The sequence below is a fragment of the Suncus etruscus genome, chromosome 10, assembly GCF_024139225.1.
Source record: "Suncus etruscus isolate mSunEtr1 chromosome 10, mSunEtr1.pri.cur, whole genome shotgun sequence".
Classification (NCBI taxonomy): Eukaryota; Metazoa; Chordata; class Mammalia; order Eulipotyphla; family Soricidae; genus Suncus; species Suncus etruscus.
Window position 1 is genome coordinate 66,014,677 of NC_064857.1, and position 15,336 is coordinate 66,030,012.

Genomic DNA, 15,336 nt, shown 5'->3' on the forward strand with positions numbered 1-15,336 from the left:
CCTACCTCTTCAGCTCAGCCTTGACTTTTGGACTGAGCTGAAGCACCACCCCCTTCAACTGACCAGAAGACCACTCGAGACTACGTGCAAATAACCTGTATGACCTGAGTATAAGCCGAGTTCAGGTTTTTCGGCATAAACTTTGTGCCGAAAAGCTCGGCTTATACTCAACTATATACAGTAACCAAAATCCAGACCCTGTTCCCTTATCTCTTTTCTTTCTTATTTTCTTCCTTCTCACCTTGATTTCTTTTCTTCTCTGTACTCCTACTCCCTAGGCCCTGAAATCAAGGGTGCTGCAAACATTATCCCTTTTACTATGTAGCATTTCCTAATACAAGTAGGTTATCACTGATATTGTTTTAAGACAGAGGCAAACTTTTTCATGGCAAAGAACTCTTCCAACATGACACAACAGCCTTCCTCCGATTCTGAGCCTTTAAGCATGAAGTGTGGGTGCAGAAAAATTGTGACTAATACCAAACCCATGCTCAGTTCTGGGGGAAATAAAAGAGTTGCAAGATACTCTACTTTATATTGTGGGTAATTTATGGACTGCACATTCCCAAAGGGAAAACTCTCTGCATCCAAGTAAAATAATTAAAGTCACCAAGATGCTCACAGTGATGCCACTGGTTTTATTTACTGAAGTCTGCACTGAACTAGAATAATATTGGTCACATTGAGAAGAACATCTCTCCACTTCCCCTCTGTGTCCATGGCTGTGTCTGTCAGTGCACAATCCAGATGTAATGCCTATGCTTTAGCATGATGATGTCCTGTAATTGTTCAGAAAGATCCAGACCCAGTTTTCCTATGCTCACTTCTTCTGGGATTGGTAAGAGATGCAGTGATGATTGCAGGAGTAACATATCAGGATGGATTATGGAGGATACATCAGCCTGGGCACACAGAAAGAAGAGAGAGGAAATGATTTGTTTAGGCCATTGGATGTGCCAGGCTTCAGATCTAGTCAAGAATCCTCAACTCATTTTTTGCATTGGGGGGTTCACACTGGGCTCTCTATTCAGGGATCATTCCTGGCAGAATTCAGGACAATATGCAGTTCCAAGGATAAAGCACAGATCAGCTGTGCGTAGGGAAAGTGCCTTATTCCTGTTCTCTTTTTCTGAATCTTTTTCTCAGATTCCTGGAATCTCATCTCAGCCCTTTGAGGTCAGAATGAGGATGCTACTCTTATGTCAGGAATGAATGTTCTCTACCCATCCACCAGGGTCATAGTGACTGAGAAAGAATTAAGCTGACTTGAGTTTAGGAAGGGGCAAGACATTTAATTACCTTTATAGAAAGAAGAACAGAACATGGAATTAGTGCTTTGGTCTGTACAATTAGGTGATATCATTTCTCAAGAGTCAGTGATACATTTGGATATGAAAAGAGTGGACAAAGGACATGTGTCAATTTGACAGCCAGTCTTTTTTGTGGGTTTTTTTATTTGTTTGTTTGTTTTGGTTTTGGGGTCATAGCCAACACTGTTCAGGGGCTACTCCTGGCTCTATGCTCAGAAACCGCTCCTGGCAGGCACAAGATGCCAGAATTTGAACCACCGTCAGTCCTGGATTGGCTGTGTGCAAGGCAAATGCCCTACCGCTTTGCTTTCTCTCTGACCTGGCAGCCAGGTTTTTTTCAATCTAATTTTTCCTTCATTTAACTTAAGAAAACAGACTTTCATTTTAGATCTTAGAAGATACTAGTTTCTTCTGACAATGTTCTTTCTTACCTTCTGAAGATAGGAGAGAAGTTTTTATTTTAGGAGATAAACAAAATGGAGCAATATATTCCTGGGCAGCACTGTTTCTCAGTTACCCTCAGTCTAGAAAGGTCATCACACTGTACAGACCACCCTGAGCAGCCTGTCCCCAGCCTGGGTTATAGACATTACAAAGTAAGAAGATGGGCTTTGGCCAAGGTCATACAGCCAGTGAGGGACATAGTGGGACCAGCAGCTGGCTTATGGAAGTGTGACCGGGCTTCCTCTTCAAGCCTGTGTTTTTCTTGAGCAAGTGTCATGCTTGCAAATTATTTATTAGAAAGGTGTTGGATGTATGATAATTGAATAACATCAATGAGAACAGAATCATTCTGTACTTCATGGAACCTGGAATTTTGTAAGAGTTTAGATTCAGCACTCAATTATCACTGAGTTGGACTGGTTGGAACTAGTCATCTAGCTTGCTCCAGGAGATCGGGACTAATAAACAAAATGAATCCTAATCTCATCTGGTTCAAGATCTTGTTTATACACCTAGGAAAGTATTTTCTAAAGAAGACAGATAGTACAGCAACATATTTGAGCTATGAAATGTGAAAGAGGAGGAAGAGAGAGAGAGAGAGATACACAGAGACAGAATGAGAAAGGAAGAGAAATAAAAAAATTACAGAGCCAGAATTGTGGCCATGGGTGACCCTAGAATGGATTTTGTCAGAAAGGGAAGGAAAGAAGAAGCACAGTTAGAAAAGTAGGGAAAACACAAACTGCAAAGGGTTTATTTTTGCAAGTCCGGCAATTTTTTGTTTGGTTGGTTTGTGGGCCACATCTGGTGGCGCCCTTCTGGCTCTGCACTCAGAAACTGCTCCTGGTAGCCTCAGAGATGATCTGGGAGGCTGGGATTGAACTCAAGTCTGCCCCAGGCCTCTCATGCAAGACAAACCCCCTACTGCTGTGCTATCACTCCAGCCCACAAGTCTGGTTTTATAGCCCTATTCTAACTGGTTGGAGCTTTTGGTGTAGCTGAGAGTTCTTTGTTCATGGGTTATCAAAGAAAAAATACTTGAAATTAGGTGGGTTTTGTTCACTCTTATCAGGGTCTTCTGTAGTTTCTAGTTATTTTCAGATCGTGTCTTGGGCTTATTGCCAAGCCTACACACACATACACACACACACACACACACACACACACACACACACACACATCTGCTTATTTCAGAGAGAATGTGGGACAAATACAGAAAGAATCCAACTTGTTTGGAGGTCAAAGGGAATTAAAAGAAGAAAACAACTAATTTTTTTTTCTAGGAAGTTGCTTAGAATTCCTAGTGTCTAGGATCTAATTGGACTTAAATTTGTGCTCAAAATTCCTTTAGAGAGGTAAATCACTTCCTTGCACTCTGAATAGTTGTTTGAAAATACTATTCTTTAATACAGAAAGGAGAGTAAAGAAAATTAAAAAGGGAGGACAGCATGTCAATGCTGTCTTCCAAGGGTGAAGTCTCTAAAACCTGAATAGGATGTAATGTGATATTAGTCATCACTGGGAAGCAAGGGAAGCTGCCGCATTGAGAAAGAAAAGGAAAACCAGAAGCCTAAGTCTTCTCTGAAAAAGAACATTATCTTTTACTAAAGGGAAACTGGCTTCATTGGGGTAGCTAAGGAAATTAGCATAGACAAATATAAACAAAAGGTTCATTTCTCAAAGCTCTGTCAGGAAATTACAAGTAGCAGCACTGGAAACCTAGTTTTGGACAAGGCCCAAGTGCTGACTCAGGTACAGTAAATTTACTAGACAACTTGTAAATGAGGACACTAATCCCTCTCATGAGGGCACCACCCTCAGAACACAATTAGCTTTCAAAAGACCCATCACATACTATCACCAAATTGGGGTTCATACTTTCTCAAATAAAATTCTTGGAAATATATATATTCAGTTGGACTAGAAACTATGAAAGAGTCACTCCATAGCCTATGAGATCTGGTTTGTCCAACTAATTCTTTGTAAAAGTCTTGTTTATGCTGATGAGCAAACTGAAGGACATAGACTATTTATGACCCCAATCTTTAAACAAATTGTCAATTCCCTGACTAATTAACTTGAGGTATGGATAACAAATACGATTACATTGGAAGGGGTTGTTTCATTTATCACTGGTTACAGTTTTCTGAACTCAAGGAAAAGAAGCAAGAGACTTGGACCATTATTTGTCTGTAGTGCTTTCTTTCTTTTTTATATTTTTTGGTTTTTGGTTGTTGGGCCACACCCTGTGACACTCAGGGATTACTCCTGGCTATGCACTCAGAAATCTCTACTGGCTCATGGGACACTGAAGATCAAACCTAGGTCTGTACTGGGTCAGCCATGTGCAAGGCAAATTCCCTACCACTGTGCTATCACGCCAGCCCCCGCAGTGCTTCTATTTTTGTATCTAAAGACTAAATACCTTCTTTATATAGACTTTAAATGTTATGAATTTTTGAAGAATTATTAAAGTATAACCTACAGAAGGAAATGGAGATACTTTTAAAATTAATAGTCACATAATTATGGTAGGAGGAAGTGGTGATAGCTTTTAGCTAGGCCTATTGTGTTATTGAGTGAATCAACAAGCCACCGTGATTTTTTTTCTTCCTAGTTGTTGACAACTCAAACCACCTAATTCGAATTTTTTTTTTTTTGGTTTTTCGGGCCACATCGGTTTGATGCTCAGGGGTTACTCCTGGCTAAGTGCTCAGAAATTGCCCCTGGCTTGGGGGACCATATGGGACACCATGGGGATCGAACCACGGTCGCGATCTTTCCTTGGCTAGCACTTGCAAGGCAGACACCTTACCTTTAGTGCCACCTCGCCGGCCCCTCAAATTTATTTTTTAATAAAAACTCTCCATATAGCTTCTAGCATATGTGATTCAGCATGCTTATTTTTTTGGAGTTTTTTCTAAAAAGGGTTGAATAGAGTTTTGCTCTAAAATCAGTCTTGATTTCCTGCAAAGTGTCTCAAGTCTTTGGAATTCTCCCATAGAGGATGATGATTTTACAAAATGTCATTATGTGAAGTAAAGTGATAGATGAGCTTAATCTAGAAAAAATAAATCTTTGTATGGATTTTTGTTTCAGGAAAACTTCTGAGTTCTTCTTGAGCTGAACTCGTAAGCAAAATGCTCAGAGGACTTAGCAGTAGAAAGCTCTATTTAATAATATTATGGAGAATTTACATGGTGGTAAATTCTAAGCAATAAAAGCACATAGACCTAGGATAATTGTGCTACTTTAAGAAACCTGGGCATCAAGGAGAGAAAGGGGTTAATTTTATATAATAAAGAAGAAAGAAACTTCATCTTAAATAGTAAAAATATATCATTTCAGAGAGGAGGATATGCTCCTTGATAAAATTGCATCTAAACAATACCACTAAATGACATCCCTCTAAGACACAAAGTGGTTTCAGATGATCTTTCTCACTTCTTTGATTAGAAAAATGGTGGATATTGTTAGAAACTCAGTCCAACCTATAGACATAGAGGTACCTAAAGTTAGTTGACCTAACATCTTCTCCAAGAACAAAAAACAATACAACACAGTAACCTCTTTGAAATCTGTATTCTTTTTTTTTTTGAAATCTGTATTCTTTAAGCAAATAAAAAGTTACCCACAATTGAGCCAGAAGCTTCTACCTCTCCCTGCCTAGTCATTCCAGCATCCCCCGAGGGCTGGGGGGGGGGGCGCCAGAATGATAAACACTGCTTCAGAGCTTTCAGAATTCTTAACCTTAAAATCATGAGCACCCCCAACTAAAAACAAAGGAAGATCACAAAACTTTACTGACCCTAGTTTCTATTATGGAAATTCTCAAGAGCCAATGTAAAACCAAGCAGCATGCTAAAAAAATGGTATAGTACAGTCTGTTTCACCAATAGACCCAGTTGGGAGTTCCTTTGTATATAATAAATTGCGGGCAATAGGGAATTTGTAGGATGATGGCAAGAGAATATAGAAGCGAAAATTCCCAAGCATGGGGCTGGGGCATAGCAGGTAGGGTGCTTGCCTTGCATGCTACTAACCTGGGTTCAATCCCCAACAGTGGGAGTGATCTCTGAGTGCAGTTTGAAGGGTAATCATGGATTGTGTAACATCCATACCCCCAAAATAAAAGTAACAAATAAAATATAAATTTTCTAAGCAGGCTATTTTACAAAACAGGGTCTGCACCAAACTACACTATACTACATGACATGACATGAAATGACATGACATGACACAACACCATACAACACATGACACTACACTACACTTCTTCTCCAGACTTCTTGTCAGTATGTTAGTGAGAGATATTTGAAGCTGACCCCTTGCCTTCTCCTATTCCACAACATCCTACAACTTCTAAGCATGAATGAGTGCATCTCCATTCACGTTGGCCAAGCTGGGAGCTCTACTTCTTAGAAAATGTCATCCAACCTGATGGCCAGATGCTTAGTGACAAGATCATCAGGGGAGGAAACGACTCCTTCAATACCTTCTTCAGTGAAATAGGAACTGACAAACATGTGCCCAGGGCTGTGTTTGTTGATCTGGAATCCACAATCACTGATTAAATCTCACTGGCACCTATTGCCAGCTCTTCCACCCAGAGTAGCTCATCACAGGCAAGGAAGATACTGCCAATAACTATTCCTGTGGGCACTACACTGTAGGCAAGGAAATCATTAACCTTACCTTGGACCGAATTCATAAACTAGCTGACCAGTGCACAGGGCTTCAGGGCTTCTTGGTGTTTCATAGAAACTTTGGTGGGGAAACTGGTTCTGGGTTTACCTCCCTGCTGATAGAACATCTCTTTGTCAATTATGGCAAGAAACTTAAGTTCGAGTTCTCCATATACCCAGCCTCCCAGGTTTCCTGGGAGGTTTCCCAGGTTTGTAAGGTTGAGCCTTACAACTCCATTCTCACCACCCACACCACTCTGAATCACTCTGATTGCACCTTCATGGTGGACAATGAGGCCTTCTATGACATATGTTGTAGAAACCTTGATATTGAGCACCCGACCTACACTCACCTGACATGCCTTATTAGCCAGATTGTGTCCTCCATCACTAGTCTCCAATCTGATGGGGCCCTGATTGTCGATCTGCCAGAATTCCAGACCAACCTGGTGAATTCATTTCTCTCTGGCCACATATGCCTCTGTCATCTCTGTTGAGAAAGCCTACTATGAATAGCTTTCTGTTGCAGAAATCACCAATATGCCAATCAGATGGTGAAGTGCGACCTTTGCTATGGTAAATACATGGCTTGTTGCCTGTTATATCGTGTTGATATGGTCTCCAAATATGTCAATTGTGGCAATGGAAGCATCAAGACCAAGCGCAGCATCCAGTTTGTGGATTGGTGCCCACTGGCTTCAAAGTTGGTATTACCAGCCTCCCATTGTGGTTCCTAATGGGGACCTGGCCAAAGTAGAGTGGTGTGCTTGCTGAGCAACACCAAAGCCATTGCTGAGGCCTGGGCTCACTTGAACCACAAGTTTGATCTGTATGCCAAGCTTGCCTTTTTTCACTGGTACGTGAGTAAGGGCATGGAGGATGACAACATCTTTTTTTTTTTTTGGTTTTTGGGTCACACCCGACGATGCTCAGGGGTTACTCCTGGCTGTCTGCTCAGAAATAGCTCCTGGCAGGCACGGGGGACCATATGGGACACCAGGATTCGAACCAACCACCTTTGATCCTGGATTGGCTGCTTGCAAGGCAAACGCCACTGTGCTATATCTCTGGGCCTGGCTGACAACATTTCTGAGGCTCGTGAGGACATGACTGCCCTTGAGAAGGATTATGAAGAGGTTGCAGCAGATAGTGCTGGTGAAGAGGGTGAGGATAAAGAATATTAATCTGTCTCCAGTTTTATATTCCTGTTGTCTTGGAATTGTCTTTTGTTGTCCACTAGTTCTAATCTATTAATAGAAGTATTATTTTAAGGGTAAAAAAAAAGGGTCTGGACCACCTCAATGATATTCTGGGTCATCTTGTAGTCATGGGGCAAGGGGATTAATTCAAGGATAACTCCGCAGACTTGCAGTTCAGTTGAAAGTCTCTCTTTAATAGCTATAATAACCCTGGTTGTTGAATTGTTCACAGTGCAGACAGGAGGAGCAAAGGTTTCTCATCAGTAATTCCCCAGTGCCAGATGACATGTGATGGGCAAGGCCCTCTCAGACATATTAAGAGAATGCTCTGCCCTTTTCAGAGCCTCTGATTGTCTTTGTCATTGTCATTGTCTCTGAAAACACCTTTCTCCACAAAAGTTCCATCCTACTGTATTGTCTTTTTTTTTTCAGGGGAGAGCGCGAACGCAGTCCCCCACTACCACAAATTATGCAGTCGAGTTTCCCACATTTGGGGAAATCGCAGGGGTCAGCACATTCGGAGTGCAATGGATAAGCCTCGCCCTGGAGAAACCACCTTCGTGATCATGGTATCTCCCCTGCCAGGTAAGTATCCTTCTGTATTTTCTTATGCAGGCCACCATAGTCATTTTTTTTGTTTCTTTGCATAACAAGATAACAACTTTTTCAGAGAGTTCTTTTAATCCCCAGTTCCATTTTTGTAATCTGCACAGATATAGCAATAGAGTTTTATATGCACTTAAAATTTACCTGCTATTATTCTTGATAACTTGATGATATCAGTTATTTGAATATAAATTTTTTTTGGTGCCCTATGCAGCTGTGCTCAAGACTTACTTCTGTATCTGTGCTCAGGAATTACTCCAGAATCTAAATTCAGAGATCACTCCTAGTAGGTTCAGGTAACTATACAAGGATTGAATCTGGGTTAGGGACATGCAAGGCATTACCCACTGTGCTATCTCTCTCATGCCTGAATATGGTTCTTATAGGAGGAACACAGATCTGCACATAAAAATTAGCAAGGTGTTTACCTCTGGAGGACCCTGGAAACTAACCCCAGGACCTTTGCTACAGGATCTCTTCTTCAGAGATGACAACCACAAACAGATATGGGGAATGTTTAGCTGTTTTCTGAAAGCAGAAAAAGTTTGCTAACTGATAATACCTATAATTATTTCAAATATCCAAGCTCTCCACCCACTTTGCCAACACTGGCTAAAAACCACTTTGCTTATGGCCCTGCTTCATCAATCCTGTACAACTGTCTGCAGTGACACTAGTCTGACCTAACTCCAGGTATGCCAGTATTGGGGCTGATATCCCCAGGACCATTTTTGTAGTGAGTGTGGGTACCCTGTAAACAAACATAATACACCACCATATTCTTCTACTTCTGAGAGACTTGGCAAACAAAACCATGCCCACAAAATCTACAGTATCAGCAATAGTGGTTCAAATTCCTATATCAAGCAGCTGCATTCATGGCCATAGACAATTTCTTTTGTTTATACTGTCATCCCCATTGGGATACACCAATTTAAATGGCAATGATTAGCTTACGTACTTAACTGAAATAACAGAAAGTTCAGTTAACAACAAGAGGTTACTAAGCCTTCTGACAAAAACTTAATGATCTTATTGGAGATACAATAAGTTTTACAAATTTCCTTCTATTTTTTCCCATTCTATTCTTTTCTAAATAATTTTGCTCTTGTTTATCTGGAAACAAATATATATATATATATTATCAACTATGTCAACTGTGTAATATATAATCTTTTAATAAAGTACATTTTAATAAATATTTAAATATTTAAATAGACCAGCCACAGCTTAAAGTCTCCAAAGAACTCAAGGCTTCAGAGAAATTAAACAAGAGGATCAGGAGGTTAATCAGACGTAATCTCTAGCATCTCTCGCGCATTTTTCTTAAATGAGAGAAAATTATTCTCCAATAGAAGGTGTTCACCTGCCTTTTCAGACTTGTTTACTTCCAACAAATCTTGAGAAAAGGGTGGCTTGAGCAGAAGAAGTTTCTTCTGAAGACTTTCATCAAATTGGAAAGAGGCACCTAAAGGTCTTTGGAGATAGATGGCTTGAAAGCATGTGAAATTCACAAATGTCAAGCAAATAGATGCTATGGGAAAATAGAATTTGGTGAGAACCAATGACTTCAGAGCCTGCAGCCTGTCCAAAGGGTGAGTTAATACAGGAGGGAGATTAAAGAAGCAGGAGGTGAACCAATGTCACAGACTAGGAGGAGGAGCACAAAAAGGGACACTCTACATCAGTGCCTGGACCAGCTCCTTTCTGGAAGAGCTCAGGCAGCTGGTCAGGCTGTTATTAGCAGCCTGTCTTCGGAAGCGTCTTTGCTTTCTAACAGAGAATGTGATTCTGCTCTCCTGGTGCATTTCCTCACTTAGAGCTGTCTGATTGGGAAAAGGCAGATGTTTTATTTGGGGAATTAACTTCAAGGGTGATTACTTTCAGGTGAAACAGTTAATAAATTAAAATTTAGGGAGCAGGAGAAGACCACATAGGGAATAGAACTCTGTCAGCTGAAAGGTGGGAAGAAATGAGCTCAGCCTGGTTGTTCTTGGAATAGCTCAGTAGATAATTACATAATTAGAAGAAGGGGAGGGAAAAAAGGCATATTGATCAGCTGTCTAAAAATTGTCCTCTTGCTAAACTTGAAGCCAGATGTTTTGTAACTGACATGAAACATGTACAAATGTTGCAGCCATGTAAAGACAACTCTTAAACAATCCACTGTACAATAATTCTCTTGAACCCATTCAAATTGCTCCCATTTAAAAACGTTTATTCTTAGGTCAGACAGACACTACGGTGAGTGAGTAACAAACTTACTACCTTGCATGTACCCAACACAAGTCCTATTCGCAGGATTCAACTGGTCCTTTTAGCCTGCCTGGTTTGACCCCCCCAAACAAATGCAAATACCAAAAAAATAAACAACCTTTCTGCTTAATCCCTTCGCCTATTCAAGTCATCTCAGCATGGCCTTTCACAAAGAAAAAAAAAACAGAAAAATAAAGAAAATCCACAGGAACTCTTCACTCTAAGGAACAGATGACTAAGAAATGGTGGCAGACAAGTTTATTCAAGGAACATCCAAAAGAGACACAGGGATGCTAAGAGTTTGGGAGGCCATCAGGGTACTGAGCCAGGAGGAATCTATCCCACAGAGAAGGTTGTGGAAAAATTAGGTCTTAGCAGGTTCAACATAAGAGAGCTAGAGAGGGGTACCCCAATTAAGTTAGAGAGGACAGGGCTTGAGGTGGATTCAATGCATTTGAATGCATTCAATGCATTTGGCTATTATTGAGTGAAGAAGCTAAACTTATTTTTGAGTAATCTTCAGAAACATCAGAAACAGGTTTAGAAGCCTGGTATAGCATTTCCTATATGTCTTAACAAGTCAAGAACCAGGGGTACCCTAGAATTGTCAACCAAATCCTGAGCCATCCTAGTTCTGGTAAATTCCACTCGTCTATTCCTATCCTATTGTATTGTTTTTATAATTTTTTAAAATTTACTTTAAACCAAAATAACAGATGAGGTGCATAGGAATAATCCAGACAGCAATATTGCTTTTTTACCCTGCATGGAGGCTGTTAAGAACCAAATGAAGGGCATTTGGTAAGCAAAAGGTTGTGGAAATGAGATGGATAACTTAATCAGACAAAGGTTTAATTAAAAACTAATGAAGTGAAGAAGCTGAGCTTACCAGGATGAAAATTATTTCATTGTACATTTAGCTTTGTTTGCTCATTATCTAAGCTGGTGTATTTAACTCACTCAGATGCATCTAGAAGAAAAAATAATACTTTATTTAGTAAAATTGATCATGGATCCTACCAGTCTGTATAAATTTGCACACAGGCATCAATTCATTTCACATTTTCTAATGGCACAAGGAGAGCAAGCTGTGTGGATTGCACATGAGTTGCTAATGCCAAGTAGAAATATTTATGACAAAAAAAAAACAAACAAGAATTCCAGTACGTTCAGGTGAATGCAAAAGGATCCATAGAATTCAGAAAATCAAGTCACATTAGCCCGGGAAGAATAAAAAAGGCTGATAGATTCCAGCCTGATAGGTAGAATCAATTTAGTTTTGTCTTCATTGTTCCAATAGGCATAATGTCAAATTATTTTGGTCCCTCTATCTATAAAACAGGGACACTAATAGATATGTCCTCAGAGCTCCTAGTTCTAAGATGTAAATTAGATTTTAAAAAGAAAAGATGAAGAATTCAAAGAAAAATCCCAGGACATAGTAAGACCCTCAGAATACTAGTTATTACAACCAATTTTATTAGAATATGGCAGTTGTATAGTCACATAAATAGCTTATTCATTACTTATCTGAATGTTGTCTTTTTATTCTTAAATTTTCTGGTGTTTATTACAAATAACTCCCAACAAGTCTTTGTTGAACATAGTAACCCTAAACTTTCTTATAATTAATACCTAAAACTTTCCAAACTAATGAATATATTTAGATTCATTAGTGACTCCTTTTGTAAAGAAACTATAACTAGATAAATTTTAAATGTTCACAGATCAAAGACCTGGAAAAAAAAGGTGTGATTTACAAAATTCTATTGTATAATAATTTGGTTCAAAAGAAGTATTATATCTAATCTATTTAGAAGCACAATTCTGGATTATGTGCTACATTAAATAAAGCAATATTTTCTGTTTGCACAAATATTTTTTACTATTTCTTTTTTATTGATCATACCTCGTAATATTTTTTAAAAACTTACTTTAGCCAGTTCTTGGGAAGAAAGATCTGCATGAAATTCTCCTAACTAGCACCTTGAGGTATCTGAATTCAAAGTATCATTTGTTGGTCGATAGTTGATTATTTTGTGGGAATGAACTAGAGACATGAAGTCCTCATTAAGAGATTTTCTAATTAATTTAGCAATAGATAATTTAGAAACTGAAAATGTTGGTTATATGGAAAGTTCTGTTTATGTATATATAAGAATATAATACATACACTAAAACAGTTATTATGGAAAGCATAGAAAATATCAAGTGGGTATTCCATTGATTTTTAAAAAAAAACTACTTTCCATTATAAGCACAATCAGATTGTCACCCAAAGTGTTCCCAGTGATACCTGGGAACTTAATGAAGGAGACTGGCTGAGAAATGTAGTCCCCCATACTACCCAAGACTATTGCTTCAGAGAAGAGAAATGAACACTGAACATGCTCATTGTGTGGTCTACCCAAGTCTGTATCTTCTGAAATGAGGACATATTCTTCTACATCCAGTAAAGGAATCAATTCTAAAGACAAATACATCTTCACATTTGTCACCACTGCACTTATTACAATAAGAAGTCTTGCATTTATTCTCTCTGGGGTAGTGTTTTTCACCATATTTATGAAAACTACTATCACCTTATGACAAAAGAAAATTTCATAAACACTAGAAGAATCCTATATGTGAATATTTTTGAGATGCAAATGTCTATGCTCACTTGGTGGTGGGAAGGAGAATTCTTATAGTGGGAAGAACCTTTTTGCTGTGGAGATAATACCTAAGATAAAGAAACCAGGTTTTCGTATAAGGATTCTGTTAATTTTATTTCAGATGCTTGTCATGTTTAACATTTTTATCACTTAGAAAGAGGTGAAGATAGAGAAAAGGGGAGAAATAAGTAATATGTAACCAGGCATATTTATTAGTGTTAAAATCATCTTTGTCACTTCCAAAGACATAAAAGGAGAGGACTGGGTAATATACCCCAAATCTGAATGGTCATTCAAATGACTACTTACTTAGATGACCTAATAAGTTATCCACTAAGATGGTCAACTAGTAAGAAACAGCACCTAGTAAATTTGCAGATCTACTGAGTATGACTTTAGCTGTCACCAACATTGATTTTAAGTCTCAGTTCTCTTAGGTTCTTAGCTTGATGATGGCCAAGACAGTCTACCCTGACTTCAGATTCATTGAAATCAATCAAAGATGAAGCTAACTCTGCATTTCAGAAAGCAACACTTTCTGAGGTGCAATAACTAACATATCATAAAACTATCTAGTTTAAATTAAGAAATAGGCTTATCATGCCTTAAAATACTATTAAAAATTCTAGTCTTCAAATTTTACAATTGTCATATGCATTGAAGAGATGAGAGGTTTGGCTGTTACTGATTTTGTCCTCCAGAATTTTTAGCATTTATATGGCATGATTAAAGCTAAAAGTACAGAAATCCCTTTTCACTAAATTCACTTTTATCACTGCCTATCTCCCAAACTACTACAAAGAAAATTGGCTTTTCCCCATTTCATTCCTTAATGGACTTAAAACAATTATCTACTGCTATTATAATACATGTCAACATCAAAGATTTGGAACTCCGGCACATGGTTTTTCTATTATGTACTATGTCTATAGGCAAAATAATCACTATAAAGCCATGTTGAACTTGAAAGTTCTTTTTAGCAACATCAAAAAAGATGCAACCTGAAGAAAATGCTTCTTATGTGAAATCCACATGATAAATAAGACACCTTTACATTAAACTCATCTCTAAGGAAAAGAAGCATGTAACGTTCCATGTATTGTATGCCACAGTTCAGATACAGTCTATTATATTTCAGAACACACATGGGTCATGTAAAATAGTTGTTCTTTGCATGAAAAAAGCAACCAGAAAGTTCTGAACAAACCCATCGATGAAGAGTTGTCTGTGAATGGTTGATTTTGCTCTCTCTTTTGGTTTCACCAAATGTATGTTATATGGCATCATCTCAGTGGCCAAGGAGGATATAGTGTGTAGTGGCCATCGCTGGATAAAAAAAATCCCAATGTAGATGCTTCCCAACCAATCATGAAAAGCCAGCAGAGCATAAGTCTGTTTCATTTTTAAAAGGTGCCATTCTCCAACCTCTCTCTCAGAGTCCTACCAGGGGTCATCTTCTTACTCTGAATCACCCATTCCAGGCTACTTAGTATCTCTTTGACATCAGTAAAATCCATCCTTTTGCTTCCCATGAACGCAGTTCTCCATGATGATGGTACATGTGATAAACTAGTTATTAAAATTTACACTTAGCTTTGACCCAAGAGAGTAAATAAAAGATGGTTTAATTAAGATAGCTATAATCATAAATCAAATATCAGTAAGTTACATGAAGCCTAGCAAGCAAAAACACAATATGAACAAGAAATGCCCTTTAGGAATTCAAGAAAGACTAAATAAATAGCCAATTAAAGGTATTCATTCATCAGTGGTTCTCACATGCTATTGGACATTTTTTCCCTTCACTGATAAACAGTGTGTTTCAGGCAAACTCTCAATTATTGGAGTTCTTCTGTTCCAGCTCCAAATAGCTTTCTTATTTCTGAAGCTGTTTCTCTTTTTCAAAAAGTCATTCTCTTTATTCTATGAAAAACCACCAGCTAATAAAGGCACCCAAAATACCTTGTACTTGAGAATAGTAAATTGTTCTCTCTAATCTCTCTGAAAACAAATATTTAATTTTGTAGATTAGGGTTGGACTTATTTAATTCATCTATTTATAGTTCTCTTTAGCATTTGAAATGGAGACTTTCTCCTCATTGAAACTCTCCTTTGGAGCCCGCATCATTATTTTCTATGCCCTCAAATTTTAACTCTGGTTTTTCTGGTTTAATGAAAGGAA

At 38.5% G+C, this 15,336-nt stretch overlaps 1 non-coding gene and 1 pseudogene across 1 annotated transcript; one reads left to right on the forward strand and one right to left on the reverse strand.

Annotated features, from left to right (window-relative positions):
• Positions 1 to 6,122: 6,122 nt before the first annotated feature.
• On the forward strand, positions 6,123 to 7,623 carry LOC126020587 (tubulin alpha-1C chain-like; annotated as a pseudogene).
• A 444-nt stretch (positions 7,624 to 8,067) lies between these two features.
• LOC126021472 (U1 spliceosomal RNA) lies at positions 8,068 to 8,231 on the reverse strand. Its single transcript, XR_007499986.1, has one exon. It is a non-coding gene; the product is annotated as a U1 spliceosomal RNA (small nuclear RNA).
• Positions 8,232 to 15,336: the final 7,105 nt, after the last annotated feature.